Source organism: Larimichthys crocea, chromosome XII (genome assembly GCF_000972845.2).
Source record: "Larimichthys crocea isolate SSNF chromosome XII, L_crocea_2.0, whole genome shotgun sequence".
Taxonomy (NCBI): Eukaryota; Metazoa; Chordata; class Actinopteri; family Sciaenidae; genus Larimichthys; species Larimichthys crocea.
Window position 1 is genome coordinate 2026476 of NC_040022.1, and position 19232 is coordinate 2045707.

The 19232-nt window shown below is 41.1% G+C and overlaps 1 protein-coding gene across 3 annotated transcripts in view; it reads right to left on the reverse strand.

The window, feature by feature from the left end:
• The window catches only part of pvalb6 (parvalbumin 6), a 44936-nt gene that overhangs the window by 4826 nt on the left and 20878 nt on the right, over nucleotides 1-19232 (reverse strand). Inside the window, exon 1 of one of the 3 annotated variants that reach the window (XM_019265984.2) lies at nucleotides 18354-18372. The exons of 1 other annotated variant lie outside the window; for it this stretch is intronic. The gene's annotated coding sequence lies outside the window, so the exon portion shown is untranslated. Of the gene's footprint in view, nucleotides 1-6474; nucleotides 6514-18353; nucleotides 18373-19232 lie in introns of those variants that run through there. One more of the 3 variants, XM_010735865.3, reaches the window with a different exon arrangement.

A 19232-nucleotide genomic window follows, 5' to 3' on the forward strand; every position in this document is an offset into this window, starting at 1 on the left:
AACATTACCATGACTAGAAAAACTGAACTTGTGAGATGTGCTCTGACTTTTCAAGGCTACTGGGATCCCGTGAAGGAGAACTCACTGTAAACAACTATATTCCAGGCTTATAGTTTATCTGCAGTGGGTCCCAGAGCTCTTGGATACACAGATTGTAGATACAAGGCTGAAAGCAGGTTACTGTATACTGCTAATGTACGAGAAGTCTTTCAACCTTCTCACTGTGATGCGAAGCAGAGAAAAGTGAGGTGTCTTATAGAAAGGTCACGGTAATGACACTGTATCATCATCATCCTTGTATCATCATCATCATTGTGTTCCCTCTGTACGGCAACACAATGCTGAGCTGGACAATATTGTTGCTCTGTCCTTGTCAGTGTTGGAAATACAGTCTGAGTTGACTGTACAAACCCACCAATTACAGATCACTCATGCTACAGTATTTTGCTGCATCATGCCAAAAACAGTTCAATATCGTCTACTTCATAGTCGCCTACACTGTGGTTTTATTTGGCAGCTTCTAAAACAGCTGACTCGTAATCAGGAGAATGCTGTCTCTGTCTGTTCTCACACTATGTAACTTTATGCTCCGAGTACGATCTCACAGTCTCACACCACCAACTATTTCACTGATTTTGGTGAAACTGGATCATATTTTATGGAGAAATTGTTTCTGGTTTTCCCTCTGATGTCCTCCGGCTGCTCCGCTGCTCAACTCTCTGTGATTTACAGAGTTTCCTGATGGACAGTGAAGTAAACTGCTGCCAGCTGTAGCTGCTGTTAGCTGATGTTAGCTGAGGGAGTGTTAGTGTTTGTACCACAGGAGTTTAGACCACCAGGAAGAGGACGTTTTCAACCTGGCCTGCAGCGCATTGCTGACTGGGAGTGAAGCTGGTGTTATGCCAGAACAGGAGCTGGTTGAGCGGGACATGTAACCGGACTGATCAGATGATTGGTGGTTGAAGTGTCCTTGGCAGGATACTGAACCCCAAATTGCTCCTGAAGATTAACTCCCAAAAACTGATGAGCTGTTTGCACCTTACAAGGCAGCCAAGCCATCAGTGTATGAATGGGTGAATGAGATATGTATAAATTATCATATTTACAGTGTTGTCTGTTAATTAATCTTAGAAGTTGGTCCGTGGTTATACAAATTATAAACTGTATAGATCTTTGGTATAAACTGCTCACAGATAAATGTTAAAAATGATTCATCTTCTTCTATTGGTGTCACACTCAGCTTCAGTGATGCATGAGCTTCTTTTGAACTATGGTCTTATCTACTACTGTAACATGCTGCTGCACACACCAATCAATACCGAACACTGCTGAACTTGTGTGGCCACACATTCAATCTTTTATCATTATAAGAGCACAACCTCCTTCTCTGACCTTTACCACAGAGGTGTCCGTGGGGAAAAGAAACAATTCACCGTGAAATGAGGAGGATAAGATTGATTTACGGAGATATCGCAGTCCGTGTGCAGCCACTGGAAGTGTATAAAGAATGCCACATTGAGTTATTCAAAGGGAAATATAAAGACCAATCGTAGTTGAGCTGAGCTGCTGTTTGATATCGGTTTGATTTCTGTCAGTCGGCTAGTTAAACCTTCACTATCTTCTGTTTTTTTGCCACTGGAGGACTGGAGTTGCTTATTTTTCACATGCAGCAGTTTCAGAGCAACATTATCATTCATATACACTCTTGTTTCTGTCCAAATGATTAATGTAAGTTCGCTCTGTTTTTGTTCTGTTTTTGGTTGCTACCAACTCCTGAGGGTAAAATCAAGATCTTTAACTCCACTGTGTCACCAGCTAGTGTTTAACCATGTCTGTCTGCTGAGCAGGTCGTGTTCAGCGGGTTTTTAGAGCTTTTTCAGCTGAAAGCAGCTGCCTGCTGTGGGTGAAAATGAGCTGAAAATCACAATAAAGCAGCATAAAGCCGAGGGGATAATCTGACAAGTGACAACTTTCACTTTGTCATGTTGTTTTCACATTGTCATTTAATACATTATTAATGTGAAAAATATTGATTTCTTCTTTAAACACACAGTAAGGTCTACAGCAGAATGTATTAAGTCTTCAGACACATCTTCCCAGTGATCCAAAAAATTATTTCTTACATACACAAAAGGAGCAATTTGGGTTTCAGTATCCTGCTTTGACAAGTCGACCAAAGGTGAAAGGGATCGATCCGCCGACTGTACAAATGATGATCGACCATCTCTCCTGCCTAAGCTACAACATATGCATGTGAAATTTATAGGACAGCGTGGTTTCACTGTGTCGATATGGGTGCAATTTAGAGGGATGATATAGTAAAACTCAAATGGACACAGAAGAGATATTACAATACAAAATCAATATTCTTTTGATTGGTAATACAGCAGTGCCAGTAATGAGTAAAACCTGAGTGTCGTTTTCTTTTATTTATTAGTTTTTAATGTTTCAAGCTTCAAGCCTCAGTGGTTTTTATGTGATTCTATCGATACACAGTTTTTATCTTAGCGAGAAAAAGAAAACTGCAGTCAATATCTGAAATGATTCAAGCTTCAGACATTATAGTATGAATGAAGACTTTCAGATCATACCTGGCTGCAAATGCAACCCATACATTTGTTGAATTAACAATCATTTTGAAAGAAATCTTTTCAAACTACCATCTGAGTTTTAAGTAGGGCAATGAGCATTGGATCAGGAGGCCTCTTGGGTACCTTCCTCTCGAGGTGTTTCAGGCACGTCCAACTGGGAGGAGACCTCGGGACAGACCTAGAACCCGCTAGAGGGACTACATAAGCCATCAGGTCTGGGAACACCATGGGGATCTCCCAGGAGGAACTGGAATACATTACTGGGGAGACATAACTTACTTGCTTACCGACCCTGGATAAGATGAAGGAAATGGGCGGATATGAGTCTCAATCGAAACTACCATAATCAATAACTGCTTTATCTTTGCTAGATAAAATGTTTCAACTCAGGTTGTACTGGATTCTTTCATTTCCACGGTCTTGAAACTCTGTCCCTGATGTGTGCTGTTTACTTCAAATCAACATTTTCATGAGTGAAGCAGATTACTGAGGTAAGACGTAATGCACGGAGCGCCTCCATCCTCACATTTCCCCCCCCAGAACAAAAGGCTGGCTTATTTTGCCAGGGAATATTTTAGCACTGCTGAAGATATGCTCCACATATTTAGGAAACGCTTGACTGAATGTGCTTCATATGGAACAGAGGGGAATAAACTAACAACGTGTGCCAGAAAAAAATAGTGTTTTAAAAGATTTCTGCAGGGTAGTGATGGCATAACACAGTGTGAGAACTGGAGTTTCCTTTGTGGGAAGTCTCATCACCATCATGATCTCTCTAGGTGTGGGAAACCTAACCATGCTGCAGGGATGCCAACTCTCCAGTCTGTACTGTAACAGCTGCATGAAAGTGTGAATATGTGTGTGGCATGCAAGTGTTTATGAGCATTACGGAGAATGCCAAACAGGCTCGGGTGAAGAGGCGGGCGGCTTAAAGAAGAATGTACTTGCATTTGGAAGAAACACGAGCCCAGTATGTTCTTTTGACTGTTCATGTTTGTGGGGCACTCTGTAAAAAGCTCATAAAATATGCGCATATGATGAATAGAGCAAGACAAAGTTAAGGGATAAAGGTGAAACATGCTGCAGAAAAATATTCCTCTTGCCGTTTGCAAACTGGAGGTGAACTCTTGTCCTCTACAGAAATAGGCTTTGACGGTGTTTCGTTTTTTCCCCCCCTTTGTGCTGCTGTGTCATTGCAATGAGGCACTTAACAATGTGCATTGTTTTGTGCAATCATTGTTTTTATGTGACTCATACATCCCTTGAGCTTTATGCTGTTTTAAGTTTAAACTAAGGTCACCAATATTGGGATTTCTCATGTAATGAACAACTGAATTAGACTGTCTTTACTTGCTTATATGAGGACTGTGCCGCTGCCATAAAATAGATTTACTGAGTGCATTACAGGCGGGTTCACATATAAACAGAAGGTAGTAATAGAAGGTAATGCAGTATTATCTTCTTCTAAGGGAGTGCTACGATGATTAATATAACACTGGCATTGTAATATTCTATTTCATGGACACCTCGTGTCTTTGATAATGTAATGTTAGAGTCTAATCCAAAGCACTTCACAGTAATATGAGCGCAAACTATTGCAATGTCGGTGGTTTCTATTAAAAGTGAGCTTCTAAACCAGTGTTTGTCAAACTTTTTTACACTGTGTACCACCTCAGATAATATTTGGCTCTCCAAGTACCATTAAGGCAGGTTTATACCTCATATAAGAATCCCGAACAGCGTGCCAGATTTCTTTCTCAACACGAAAGCTGATGAATTTCCTAAAATGCTGAACTTTAAATCTTTCATATTAGCAAGGCTGGTAGTTAAAGTCTTTATGATCAAATGTATGTACTCGGAGACTCCTCCAGTCCTCCGATACAGGGAGGTTGCGTCCCACCTGTGGTGCATGTACCATAGTTTGAGCACCAGTTTATAGAGAAGACCAAAATAACTAAAAATCTGAAGAAAATAAACAATTATTAGATCTACGTGTTCGGGCAGATCATAAAAGTATCTTAACCATCAAAAACTTGAACTGATATGTTGTGTATTATTTATCTCCAGTCTCTGTAAAGAGCGACTGCAGTTCATTTCCTCAATCAAAAGCTTTTTATCTGAATAGCTACTGATCTATAAGCTCGATGGTTGACTGTAGCCAGCACTATCTTTTTTCCCCATGAGCATTACATTGTCTATTGATTTCATGGAGTGGATGATGGAGAATGTGCAAGTAGTGCAGCGGCCTGGGGGGTCGTCTTGCTCTTATCACCACTGTCCACTGTCTAATCCTCCGGCAGGTACAGACAGGGGAGCTCAACCACACTGTTCCAGCTTGGCAACAACAAAAGTCCCATGTGTGTGTTCATAACTCTACGGTAATTGTCTTTCTGATTGACTGAGTCTGTTTGTAAATTATAAATGAATTATTTATTTGTTTCTTCTTTTGGCACCTCTCCTTCACTTGATTATATTAGTTACTTTTTAAACTGTACAGTAACTGTTTAAATGTTTTGGTATGGGTGAAAGCAAGTCTAGTACTGTGTCTCATTTTGGATACTTACATTAGTACACTTCATTGTAGTACACTGTACACACTATGTACTTCCTAGTATGTGTGCTAACTTCTCATTATATGTCCGTTGTGATGATCTTTTACAAACATTTTAGTGCCAAAATGCAACCATGCAGAACATCAGTGCCAAATTCTAAATATAAAACACTTGCACAACTTAGACATTCGTGGTCCCTCCCCTGCCACTACGTAGCCAAAATGGTGACCATCGAGGACGAGAAGTGCTCAGCGTACCACATTTAACCTGTTGATGAGTGCCCAGATACTCACAGGTTGTTAGCATGAGAACTTTTTCTGATTGGCACCAGACAAGTACAGCTGAGGCTGATAATAAATGTCGTCTTGCAGGTAACCAAAACCAAACCAAAAATAAGATTGCGTGCACAGATTTCATGGCGATTTATCCAAATGTTATTGAGCTAAATAACAGCTCTACAGGTGCGAGCATGGCTAAAAATGTGTGTGTGTGTGTGTGTGCATGAAGCTTTGGTTACCACAAACTCTAATGAGATGACTTTGCAGAACACACATGCGATGAAAGCAGTCTTAAGCGTGCAGACTTAACATGCATTTGCATAAAATATTAGAAAACAGATTAAAGATGTAAATTTCTTTTAATCAGCCGCTGAAAGCAGCGGCGTTAAGAGCGCTAAAAAGCATTACATATTTCATTGTGACACACGAACAAAATATTACGCGCCCCCTTCATTAATTAACTCAGATTGCACCGTTCTGTCTATGAATATTCATGGTGTACAACGCCTCTATGTGCGAGCGCATGCAACATTTTTTACAGCTCTGCACCTCGCCCAGGAATCAGAAGTACGATTACAAAATTAATTCTCACTTCACGTCTTTTACTGCGTCAGCGTTTGGACAAAACCACGTTACCCTGAAGCCGGATAGAAGCTGTGCTCAATCTCATCAGGTGTAATTAAAAGTTGACCTTGAAAGATATCACAAGTAAGCACTGCAACAAAATTACACCCATGTCTCTTATTTTGGCAGCAAACCGTTGCTATCACGAAGTAATTACCCTGTTGATATACGCTCTCTGTATCTAAATCTAATCTCATTCTATAGAGGAGCCTGTAAAAGAAAAGGAAATTGCATTTCTTCACACGTTTATCTATCACCTTTGCTCTTAGTTGCATACATCACTGCAACTGATCACAAAGCAACATCAGTGATTGTAGAGCTACTGCGATATTGATATCTACCATTCACTATCGATACTTCTTGCAATCTCCTGCAGGCACACTGTCTGTCCACTGTCTTCATATAGTATCTCATATTTCTTCATCTTACCTGGTTACGGGCTGATGGATGTTGGACCAGATGGATACAAGAGGGACGTCCGGTAAAACATAAGAGGGGTGTGCCCTTTCCGTTTTATACGTGTCCTCTGTAACTATTTTGGGATGGAATATGGGAGCCCGATTCAGCGTCAGTGGGAGGTCAGTGATGTTAGGCCCATATCGCTTTCCTGACCGCACTCATGCTAATCAAACATTACTATTTATAATCATCACTCACTCACCTCTCGTACCAGCCAGACTTCTTTTCTTATGCTCACCCACTCTCGCCCCCCTCATCTCCTGTCTCGTTGCAGCCATTTGATTTCTCCACCTCATTTTCTCACACCTCCCACCCGAGGGACCTCGCTCTGTCCTCTAATCCCCCTCTGATTCTGATCCAGTCTCTCTCCTTTACTTTCTCTTTGCCTCTTTCTTCTCTTAAACTTTTTAATTTTCACTTTTATTTCTCATCTACCCTTCTCTGATTTATGGCTTTCAGCAACATGAGGTCCAAACCTCTTCTACTTTTATCACAGTCGATGACAGTAAACCAAAAAAATCCTATTTTTCATAATAATCAAAATCAAAGATTGTTACATTAGTGTGACTGTCTGGTTTCTAAGCAATATAGAAATATGATATGTTACAAAAAGTTAAAGGTTGGTTCCATTTGGGTCATTTTGCAGCAGTGGTTGAATTAATAGTGTTTGTGACTTTATGTTAAAGCTAGACTAAGAGTGTGCAGAGGTCCAGAAAGCCGCCATGGTCCACTATGCCTGCCATAATGAATTTGCAGAAAAGCAAGAGGACCCATTTACTTTTTGTCACCGAGCCCAAAGCACTCAAGCATTGTCAGGCCATACAGTATACATCCCTGTGGGGCAGTGCGGCACTCCATGCCCAGAAACCCTCCCTGGGGCTCACTTATAGATGTGAAGTGATTATAGATCACGGTAAACATCAGCTGTTTCTATTACTGAAGAACCTCTCACCCTGACCTTTCGGACACTCTGGTTGTGAGAGTCCAATATGAGACTTAGGGGCTACTGTCTCAATGTGAAAGCCATAAACAAGTTTCTGAGGAATGGATGTGTGTGTAGTTGAGTCTTTGTGTGCATGTCGTGTATGTCTGTGTGTGGGAAAGAGTGTGAGACATTAAAACAGAGACAGGTCTTCTCTGCTGTGTGAATGACTTTCGACAACAGGTGGTGTTATCTCAGTTACTGTCAGCGCGCTGTATTTATGAGACAACTATCAATTTTATGACAGATGTTTTATTGACGTTGGATGTTTTTTTTTTTTCCAGAATCATTTTAAAACGGGCAGAGATTTATTGTCTTTGCAACTTAAACATGAAATGTTTTGCGGAAGCTTTTATATGTGAGGGACTGTCTTCACCAGAAAAACAACAGCAAATGCTTGAAATGATATATGTTCACTGACAACACCTTCTTGATTAGTTCTCGGCTTCTCTTAGGAGCAGAGACGGAGTGTGAGGTCTTTAAAACACCACACAAACTCATCACGTTAATTCATATCGCGTGTTATTTGAGGTGCTAGGAAAAACAACACCAGGAGGGCTGGATTGAGTAACACTTCTATTCATATGAAGGCCCGAGCAGTGGTTCACAGACAGTTATCATGACAGCAATCTATTGATCCTTTGTCACAACAGTCTTGAGGTGAACAGTCATGGTTTTGGGTTTCTGGTTTAGTGTTTCCTGCTTTACGTTGAAAGAGTCTTTCCGTGGGTGTGTTGTGTTTCTCTACTTCTCTATTTTCCCGCCTGCTTTCTGTGTTAATTAGTTCTCTTGTTTTTCTCTTTCATTCGTCGGGTCATCTGTGTTTGTTCCCCAGTCCAGCGTTGTTTGATCTCAGTGCTTTTCAGTTCTCTTAGACTTCTGCTTCTTCTTCTCTGGGTTCAGACTTTAACAATAAACAGAAATACACCGTTCACGTTACAAATTGATCTGTCAGGAATGTGACTTTTGATCGTCCAACACAGCATCTTACTGGATGACGTTTCATTGCGCTGCAGAAAAAAGTTTCACTTTTTTTTTACTTGCATTGCCCTTTGGCACACTCACTGTGCCAATGCAGCACTCCCCATTGAAATGCATGAAGAGTCCGCTATTTCCACGCAGTGCTGCTGTCTGTCCAAACATGACCTTAGGGAAGAGATTGAGGTGGATGGTTGAACAAGTTGCAGTCAGTGTACTGTGTCTTTCCAAAGGCAAAGTTTGGTTTATTCTACACACAACACGCAATCATTTCTTCACCCCTAAGTAGGTAGTTTTAGTCGGAGTTTAGAAAACGCTCACAGGAGTCATTATGGGAACAATCACATGGGTCATTTACTGACAAATTCGTCAGTTATTTGCCATTTAGATAAGACGACCGGCCTAGCTCAATGAAACTTTCCTTTTTGTCTCTTTCTGTCCTCTGTGCTGTATTCCCCTTGGCATAACTGCAAAGGGACATCAATCCCAGTCCAATTCGCAAACCTTCCCTTCAAAGTCCTTTAACTATTCAATGTCCTTTCCCTTTCATCTCTCCCTCATCAACATCTTTATCTAAATTTGATGCAAACTTGTGACAAGTGTTCTCTACCTCCTCCAATCCATCGGCTGGTACACTCCTCTAAATTTATCACCTTCTCCAACCTCCTGACAGCAGCCAAAGGACCGCAGAGGAGGATGCCTTGTTCCTATGATGTGCCAGGGTGCCTCTCGCGGTTCTCTTTACGCTGACAAGGTGCTCAGCAGGAGGACAGGAGACAGGAGGGAACGAGAGAAGGGAAGTGATGGAGCAGTGACAAGTGAAGCCGGGAGGAAGCTCAAGGTAGACGATGAAAGAAAAAGAAATTTAAAAGAGGAATGGCAAAGGAGAGATTCAAAGAGGAATGCAGACAGAGCGAAAGAAGAAAGCGAGTGATGAGGGCTCGAGGTTGAAAATGGATCCCACCAGGGAATGTCCATGTTAGATGAGGCATGGACGGGAGTGGAAGGTAGGGATGAGAAAGCAAAAAGACAGAAAATAAGAAGGAGAATAATCATGGCCTCATCCAAAACCTGACAAGTAAAACCATCATGGATTATAAAAATGAAAGCCTTTCATGGACTATTTCTTTCTTCTATGTCCTCTATGTCCTTATCAATGATAATATAGCATATATAGTAATCAACACAAACTTGCTCATGGGACTCCTGTTTATAACAGTTTGTTTGAGACTATAAAATGGATCCATAATTTCTAATTTCTATTCATTACCAGTTCTTATTCTCATTTCCTTATTTTTACTTACTATACAAAACTTATGGTTCAACTTTTCCAGTCCAGGGTTTGACTAAAACATGAGATTACATTTATATTACATCCTGCAACTTGGAACAAAGGAAGGTTAGACTTGAGGTCTAAGGATGAGATAAGAGGATAAGAAACTGTATGAGGAAGAATCCCAGAGGAAAGGAGGAGAGAAGGAGTGATGCTAATCAGAAAGGGCAGAAGGCAGGAGGACGAGAGATGCCTTTGAACCTGAGTCCAGGTAAGCCGACATAATGCCGACACAGGCAGTTTTTCAGGGTAGCATAGAGAAACAAAGAGATAGAGAAAGTATGCATGGATAAAGCAGAAGTTTGAGAAAACACCTAAACAAAGTTCAGTGTTATATTTGGCTAAAATCAACCCATTTTTTAAAGGTGACTTTCTTCACTACATGAATGACTCAAACATTCACCTATTCTCAAAATACACCTTGACCTTGACATCACATCTTAGAAATGGTCCTGCCAGGTTGTGTGTTCAGTATCACCTTTGTAAGAGTATATTCTTGTAGATAGGACAACCCACTGCCTTTCTATGCAGACGATACTCAACTCTACTTCTTCTTTCCTCTAATACAGAGGTTCAATCATGTATCTGAGTATCTTCCCACCTAAGGCAACCATCTTCCTGTATTATAAGAAATAAGGTGTAGTATTAGATCATTGCACCGGTGTATAGGTAATATTTTTGATTGCCATACTCTCTAGAGCATGAGGCTGCTGTTTTAGGGCATGTCACTATGCAGAGGAGATAGTGTTCGTCCTTGAAACCTCCTGCCTAAATAATTCAATTACACATATAGCTTGCAACATGTTGGCAAATTTCCTGATTCGTTGAAACTACTCAATGCAGACTTGTCCTCAATCAAACAAATCACTGTGCGCATACCAAAAAAGCTCAAGAGATGCAGCCGACAAGGTCAATCCTGCTCATTCTTTAGAAAAACGTTGTGTCAGCAGTTTGATGAACATTAAAAGTGTTGATTTTAAACTCTCTCGTGCAATTACGGGAAGTTTTAAGGGAGCTGCTTGATTCACTGCACTGATTCAACTCACCTTGTGCTTGGCTCTTACACACACATTAGTGAGGCAGCTGTTATTTATCTGCTTATACAGATTTATTTTATTGCTTATATACCACACTAAATTGCCAGACTATGTATCTGGAAATAAATGTAGTTCAATTTATTCACTTATTTCACTGGTCGCCGGATAAGAACATCTGGTGAATGCCTAAATAGCACATGTGGGTAAGATTTGATTGAATTTGTTCATCCCACATACAGTATGGGGTTACACAGAATCAAGCATCTGTCTTGTGGTCTTGAGACAGTGTGAAATCTTAGATTGTTTTGAGGACACTGACTTCTTCACCTTGAGATACAGCTGTATATTTGTGCTTAGGAAAGCAAGCGCTATACTGATCATTATATCACTGCATTCATACATCATTATGAATACAATTCTTCACAACACTCGGCACTCAAGGTTGTCTCCGCACAACAGGAGGACTTGGAAAAGTATGTATTCAGAGCAAAGCTGCACCGTCAGCATCTCTTTGACAAGGTTTTGCATTCAGACAAAGTCAGCAGGCGTGATTTATTTAGATCAGAGAGCATCATTCAAGCACTGAACTTTGTGCAAAGTGACAGCCTTGATAGACGCAGGCACGATAGAGGGAGAAAGACACAGTAAAGAAAAAGGTATCGGATGGAATAAAATGCTGCAGTAGAGGCTAACTGCAGCATGAGTGCATCTAACGGGAACAAAAGGCATTTAGATTTGAGGTAAGATTCGGATGTTGCGCTTGTACATAAATAATATCACGAGCCTTTTGGAGATGATTTAATTTTCCAATGCTGATGAGTAAATCATTTTACATTTATATCTATATATTGTGTCAGCCACTGCAGAGAATGTAAAATCCATTTAAAAAATGAAGGTACAGAATATGTAAATATGTAGAATCTTTCTGGTGAAGACACTTTTTCTGTCCTTGGGCAAGTAGCAAAAATAAAAAGCTGTTTTATGGCATCATCTCTGCCCTCCACGTACTCTATTATATTACCCTGTCTAAGCTTTTTTTTTTTTTACCCCATCTATCTCTCTCACACTAAAAACAGAGTGAAAGAAAAATAATGGTGAGGGAAACATAAAAGGCAGAGATGGATGAAAAAATAAAGAGGAAGAGAAAAAGATGACAGATAAATGATTCTCCTGTTAATAGGAAATCCAATCCAATCTCGTCTGCTGTCTGTTTTTGTCCATGTGTGACTGTATGTTCCCCTGATGCTCGTGTCGCTCGATCCACCTGCTTAATCACGCTTGTTTCTACATATATATGAAGGTATCGAGGTAAAACGCTCCTCGCTGCAAGGCCCCGTAGATATCGGACAGAACTGAGCCTCCCGTCAGAAGTACAGAGTTATCAAGAGACATAAAGAATGATTGACATGTCTGCATACGCACAGAGGAAGCCTTGACAGAGAGGAGATAGGATGATGGAGGGAAAAGGAGGAAGCAAAAGGCTGCACGGGGGAAAAATTGATTTGTTGGATGTGATTTAGGGAGGAGGATGTATGAGTGCAGCGACAGGCATCTCTCCGTGTGTCCGGCCTGGACAATCTGGAAAATGAGATCTCTCGGGTCAGTGCTGGGACTGTAGAGGCCGTGAAGTGTCAATGTTATTGTCATCAACGGCATCTTTATCACTTTCATCACGATATGTCGTCAGGACGAGGCTGGAGACCTGCGTGCTGATTTTAAAACTAGAGTGCACATGTATTAAAGAATATTAACAGCTTTTAAGGTCACTGCAAGGGGGAGAGCGTCAGGGCTAACATAGGATTGCGGAGATGTCAGATCAATTTAGTTGTAACTGAGATTAGTCTAAATCGTTGCAGTCAAGATTCTCTCGCAACACATAATGATTGCCAGGATAGAACGAGGTGTGCTGGACATCATCCTGGTAGTAATGTGGAGTGATGTGGAGATGATCAGCACTGTCATGATCATCTGATATCAGACAGAATTGTCTCATTACACTCACATTTCCATCTTCAGTGTGGCACTGACTCCGCTCCAACTATTTTTGTGGGGTAAGAGATGTATCCGCCTGAACTGAACATTTGAAGTTGATGCACAGGCACAGTGACATGTTGGTTCTGCCCAGCGGAGCGAAGGAAAAACAGATATCGAGATGATATGAACAGCATGTCTATAGCAGTCACCATTTTATTATTTATATTATCCAATGACAGAAATTAAAGTAGCTACTTATTAAATTACTCATGACAATGGCACCAAAAAATGTATCTTAACAATTCCTATTAAAATCGTCACACACATGACAGGAATGCTGAGGTCAGCTGATTGTGTGATTCACACAGTATCTGGTGTGCCGGTCTTGGCCGACAGAATAGTGTGAACCCTGGCAACAGGTGTCTGGGAATAGCTGACACTGACTTCAGAGGCAATATGAGTTCCAGCACTGCGATATGAGAGTCGGCGATCATTCAAAGGCAGAGAAAGGAGAAGGGGAGAAGACAGGGAGACTAAATCATTTCAACAAGTTTGAGATAGGTTCAGTTTTCAAAAAGGGAAAGTCAGGGTCGGCTATCACTGGTAAAGCAACAACTATAAGACAAGAAAAGAGCTCAGAAGATTGGAGAGTGCTGAAGTGTTTGTGGTCACTGGTGTCCCTTCAGGACATGTACAACATCTGTAAAACTTTATCTGAATGTGGTGAGAAGCAACCGAATCGCTGGCAAAGGCAGAGCCCACTAATTTTATGTCCAGCAGTTAATTTAAATGGGGCGAAGTTATTTAAATGAGGATATTTATTTATTGTTTCTCCTGGAAAACGCTTCTGAAATAAGTTTTGCAAGCTGGCAGAAGCAAAGAGAGTTTATGGGAGGCCATATGGGACATTTTTCAACCTCTGACTAACTGTTTGAAGGAATGACTAAAGAAAAAAATGTTCATACTGCATATGAATATAAATATGTGTAACATGTGGCTAGATTGATAATGACATAGTCTGTATTCTATGAGCTTTACGTCACAATTCAGATCATCCATCAAATGTATATGTATTTAATTGTTGCCTAGCATTAAATTAAATGTCCACTCCAGTACACTATATATTGTCCAGTTATCTCCACAGGAGACTGGGGGCCACGCCTAGGACAGGGAAAGTTTGTAGAAGTTTGTCCAGCAGTCAGCATCAGTATCTTGAGCTGATGTCCTGAGGTCTTTTACTTGTTTTTACTAAAACTAACACTTGTAAATCTGGATAATAATTTGGATCATCAAGCTGGTTATGACCTATCTCTGTGATTTACAGCTTGTTAACCGCTATGTTACAAGACACACAGAACCAGAGCCGTAAAAAAGAAGTACTGAGATGAGATAAAACGCTCAGGTGCCTCCAGGAAAAATCGTTCACAGCGACAATTATAAGTGAAAATGGAAAGAATATATTTACATAACTAGAACATAAGAGACTTAATAATTCACAAATATTCAAAGGCTCAAAATAAGTGAGAATGTGTTGCACATAAAAAGCACATCAGTATGTATCTGTCCTTATTACCTGTCAAAGGAGGACTATGACAGGATCAGTGATCTAATTGGTGGTCATGCTATTGACACACTAAAGTGAACCTGCTCTGGCAGTTCATGCTCATATATAGATTGTATGTGCATTTGAATACAAATAGGAGCTTTTTTTTCGCCTTTTTCTGTATTCAGGAGGACCACTGACATCATAACGGCTGCAAACTGATGTGAATCATGTGGAGTTCATGTGACAGGTGGGCGTAAACTGCGCTATAAACAAGTCACAGATTGGGACGTTTACGTTTGAGTTATGATACATACGGCTCATTATACAAGTGAAGGATGACACTGATCTAAACTCACACACACACACACACACACACATCTGAAGCACAGTGTTTTATTCCTTTGTATGCAGATTTCCAGTGGTTAAAGAAAAATGGCAGAAACCAATGAGAAGATGTCTTGTCCCACACGCACACAACATACAACATGCTACATGTAACCCTCTTCCTCCTCAGTTGCAAACACCTACACAAATTCGCCAACATACACATGTAGATGTGCACATACACAACAGGCCGACGCACGTGCATATTCTAAAAATGAACAAAGCAACGTTTGACCTTGAGGTTCAGCGTGTAAGAGAAACGTGTCGTGCTGTGGCATGTGTGGGGCGTGAGCAGTAAAGTATATCGAATTTCAACAAATCACTCGTGTCAGGCAATAAAAAAGAGAAAACCTTCCACTCTTAAAGCCTCTGAAGCTCCAATCACATGGGCAGCGCACGGCCACATCTGCACACTATGATAACAACCAACAGCGACTGTTTGTCACACACGTTCACGCGTTCCTTTGGTTAATCCGAGGGCGACTCTGTGCACATTATAAAAACATCAGCGATAATAAGGTCGGCGTTGACGGAGAAAGCAGCACCTGCTCCGCGCTCTCATCCTGCAGATGTGTGACTGTGTTTGTTCTTTATGGACAGTGTAAGTTTAAGAGTCATTCCTAAGTGGATGGTCCATTAACACACATTACACTAACTGGCAAACGGTGTGAGCTAAAAGCCAGCCGCATTGCAGTTAAAATCTAATTTAAGTCAAGGACTCACTCGGGGTGAAGGATTCTTCTGGACAACACTCTGCCAGTTTGCAAGACAGAAAGGAACTTTGATCATTACATCCATCAATCAATTCAACTACAGCCATTACTGCGAATTAAATAAGGACAGTGTACGTGTATGTGTGCAAGACTTAAGTTTGACTGTGTTCTCATTTCATCATCTCATTCTTCTGGACTTTCCAAATATTACCAGACCGAATAACTCACAGTTTTAAGTATTTTGGCTCAGAAGACGGACTCAGAGAGGTTACCATCCAACAGCACCACAAAGTCTAGCCTCTAAAATGACTGTACAGTTGATTAAACTCTTAAGACTGAATATTTTAACCTTCATGTAGATATGATTTATTGCAGGACTGTTGCATTAGACTGCATTAGCTTTATCTCATTAGAGTATACCTAACAAACAGGCAGCTAAGTGCATCCATGTGTGTTGCGGGGAGACAAGAGGTGGGTTTGACACAAGAGAGAAACTATAATTAAGTCAAGTTAATGCACTGGCATCTCATGTGCATTGATCCACTCCCTGCTAATGTCCCATGGCGGCATGACTTGTTAGACTTATTAAGTGCACACTTATAACCCCATATGATCTTATTATTCACTAAACCTGCACTTTCACTGCTGCTGCTGCATTCAGTGGCAGCAGCAGTGAAAGTAAAGAGAGTTTAATGAAGTCATGCAAATGACTGAGAATGTTTTTTTTGTTTTTTTTGCCGTAAAGCTCAGAGAAGCGAAGTCGTTCTTATCTCACGGTTCTTTAACGAGAAAATGTCACACCGCGTTTCATTTCATGGCCCCACAGAAAAAAAAAAAAAAGAAAAAAAAAAAGGAAAATTGGTTTCATTTTAATTCCAGGATTAAAACGAGTTCACCCACAAATAGCAGCGTTGCATTTCATGAAGGAGTTAGTAGCAGAGTAGTTATAAGTGAGCAGTTTGGGTGAGGTGTCGACAGGCCTTTGAACAAACTCTGCATCACTCATGGAAACACATGTAATTAATCTTTTGAAAAATGGCTTGCTGTCACTGCTCCCTCCGCAGAAATACATGAAAGACCCGATTTACCTGCAGACAGAGACTCACCTGCATCATCCTGGATTTCACAGTATTGGCGGGCAAATATGTGACTGTCAAACATTTACTTAATTTAATCTTGTCAAAAATAAAAAAGTAATTGAGTTCAAAAAACATTTTTTTCTCTTTGATTTGATACCAGATATGTGACATTTGTTGTCTTTATAAGAACAATACAGCTACATGGAAAAGTCACAGTGACAAGGTCCTCCCGACCGACTCTTCGGCGAACAGTCTCCATCTGGACAATGAGAGCCAGTAAAGCCAGCTGTTTACTGACGGTGGTTATGTGATGAAATTTCAAGCATCCTTTATTGTTATAACAAACAGTAATGTTGTACTTTCTATGACAGCTTATATGACACAGTGACAAGGTCAGTCCTCCCCGACCGACTCTTCGGCAAACAGCCTCCATCTGAGAGCCAGTAAAGCCAGCTGTTTACTGACGGTGGTTATGTGATGTGATATGAGCAAAAACACTTAAACTCGCAATGTCTTTGTCGTTTTCCACTGTGGACGGTGGGTCAGGATCTCCCTCACAGCACAATCGTACAGCTTCTATAAGATTGTAGATCCTTTGTCGGCAGAGTCATTTTTAGATTTAAAGTGGAAAAGACACAAAATAAATCTTATATATTATTGTATATGTTATTGATGACAACTTATACTATCTACAAAAACAAAGCTCAGGACTTTATATTCCATGTTTTGTATGATTTTAAAATGACGGGCACCTCCAGTGAAATATACAACAGGCTCTCTGAGGGGCTATGAGGGTCTAGCAGGTTAAATATTAATATACTGAGCTATGCTTACTTACTGTATGTAATTTAATTTTATGTTGAGTTGTTTTAAAGTATGTTTAGTCAGAGCTTCCAGCGGCCTCAGGATTCAATTTCATCTTCGGTTTCTTCTCATGCTTTCATGCACAGCTTGCTTTGGATCAAAGAGACTCATCCAAATGTGACTTTGTTTGCCCGTGGCTCACCCTTTAGCCTGTTCATCCCTCCACACACACACACACACACACACACACACACACACACACACACACACACACTCCTCACCGCCATCAATTTATACTTGTTACAATAACTCGTGACTCAGTTATTATACTGTACCTTCACATTAACTTCTCTGACCTTCTACCTGCCACACTACAATAACACACAACTATAATGCGCACAATGATTGTGCATGAACTCTGGCCAGGAGAAGCATTACATAATGCACATTGTATGTTTTGAGAAGAGCGGAGGTGTTCGTGTAGGCGTGCATGCATGTATATGAACACGTGACTTCATATATGTGAGGGGGATTTGTTGGTGCTCTGTCCTCGGCACTGTGCGTGTGTGTGTGTGTGTGTGTGTGTGTGTGTGTGTGTAGGCTGACCAGTAATCACAATCAGTACTGGAACCTATTACTCCACTGTATAGCCTGAAGTGCAACGATAATGTTGGAGTGAGTCAGTCGGCAGAGCTCTGTAGCATCCCACTGCAGTGCCTCTTTCCCTGACCGTCAAGCCGAAGAGGAATAGTGAGTGTGAGTGTGCGTGAGGGAGATAAAGACTGTTCACTAACTCACAGAGCTCACGAGAATGAATAATGATCAGTATTTATTTTGACCTTTGTTGTTGCCACCTGACGGGAGCTGCTGCACCCCGAGGGAGACGGCGCTCAGCAGCCTGCATCAAAACTTAAACACCTCGCTAGTGCATGTCATCACTCACACGCTGTGTCTATGTGTGTGTGTGTGTGTGTGTGGGTGTGTGTGTGTGTGTGTGTGTGTGTGTAGGGGGAGCTCACAGAAAGCTGCAGGGTGTACGGTACGTCGTACTCACTGTACAGTACTCCAAAAGATGACTCTAACTCTTGCAGAACTGAAAGAGATGAAGGGAATGCAGATGAGAAAAGACGCTAAGTGAAAGAGAAAGAGAGCGGGAAACAAAGGGAGAGAAGAAGTCTGTGAGTAAGAGTGGTTTCCTCTGATCGCTGAGCTTTGGTTTATCATTCATTCAGCAGTGGCTTCTCTGTCTGCTTAGCAACATTAATAGCAGCTGTCCGGAGTTAGGACACACACACATTTCTTTTTCCATCCTCTCACATTACATCGCACACACTCACAGAGACTGACACACACACACACACACAGAGGAGATTTGGGTTGTAGTAGTTGCCGAACCGGGCCTGCCAATAAAAAGCACCTGACGTGGAATCGGAGGTGACAGACGAGGCAGGTGAGGAGAGGAGGGAGAGACAAGGAGAGAGACAGGGGGAGTAATCATGAGAGGCATGTGATGCTGGAGAGGAGGGGATGGTGGAGATGAGGCAGGGGGTGAAAGAGGAAACATAACAGGACTGATGTGCATTCATTGTCCCCTGATGATGAATACTAATAACCCTAGACGTACCTAGATGTTCATGTTCCTTCGATCAGTACTTTTGTTTATGACTAAATGAAAAACTGATGACAAGCATGGTGAATATGGGTGAACATATTCTGTCATCAGAAGCTGCAGCTGTTCTGTTTATGACGGACACCGCGAGCAGCCCGCATCGATCTGCACAGTGAAGAGACCCCCGTGCAAACTTCTTATCATAAAAACAGACAAACGGGAAACTATTTAAGTCTGTAGCAAACCAAATGACCAAATCTGAGCAAGTTAACAGTCAAAATGCTTCTGA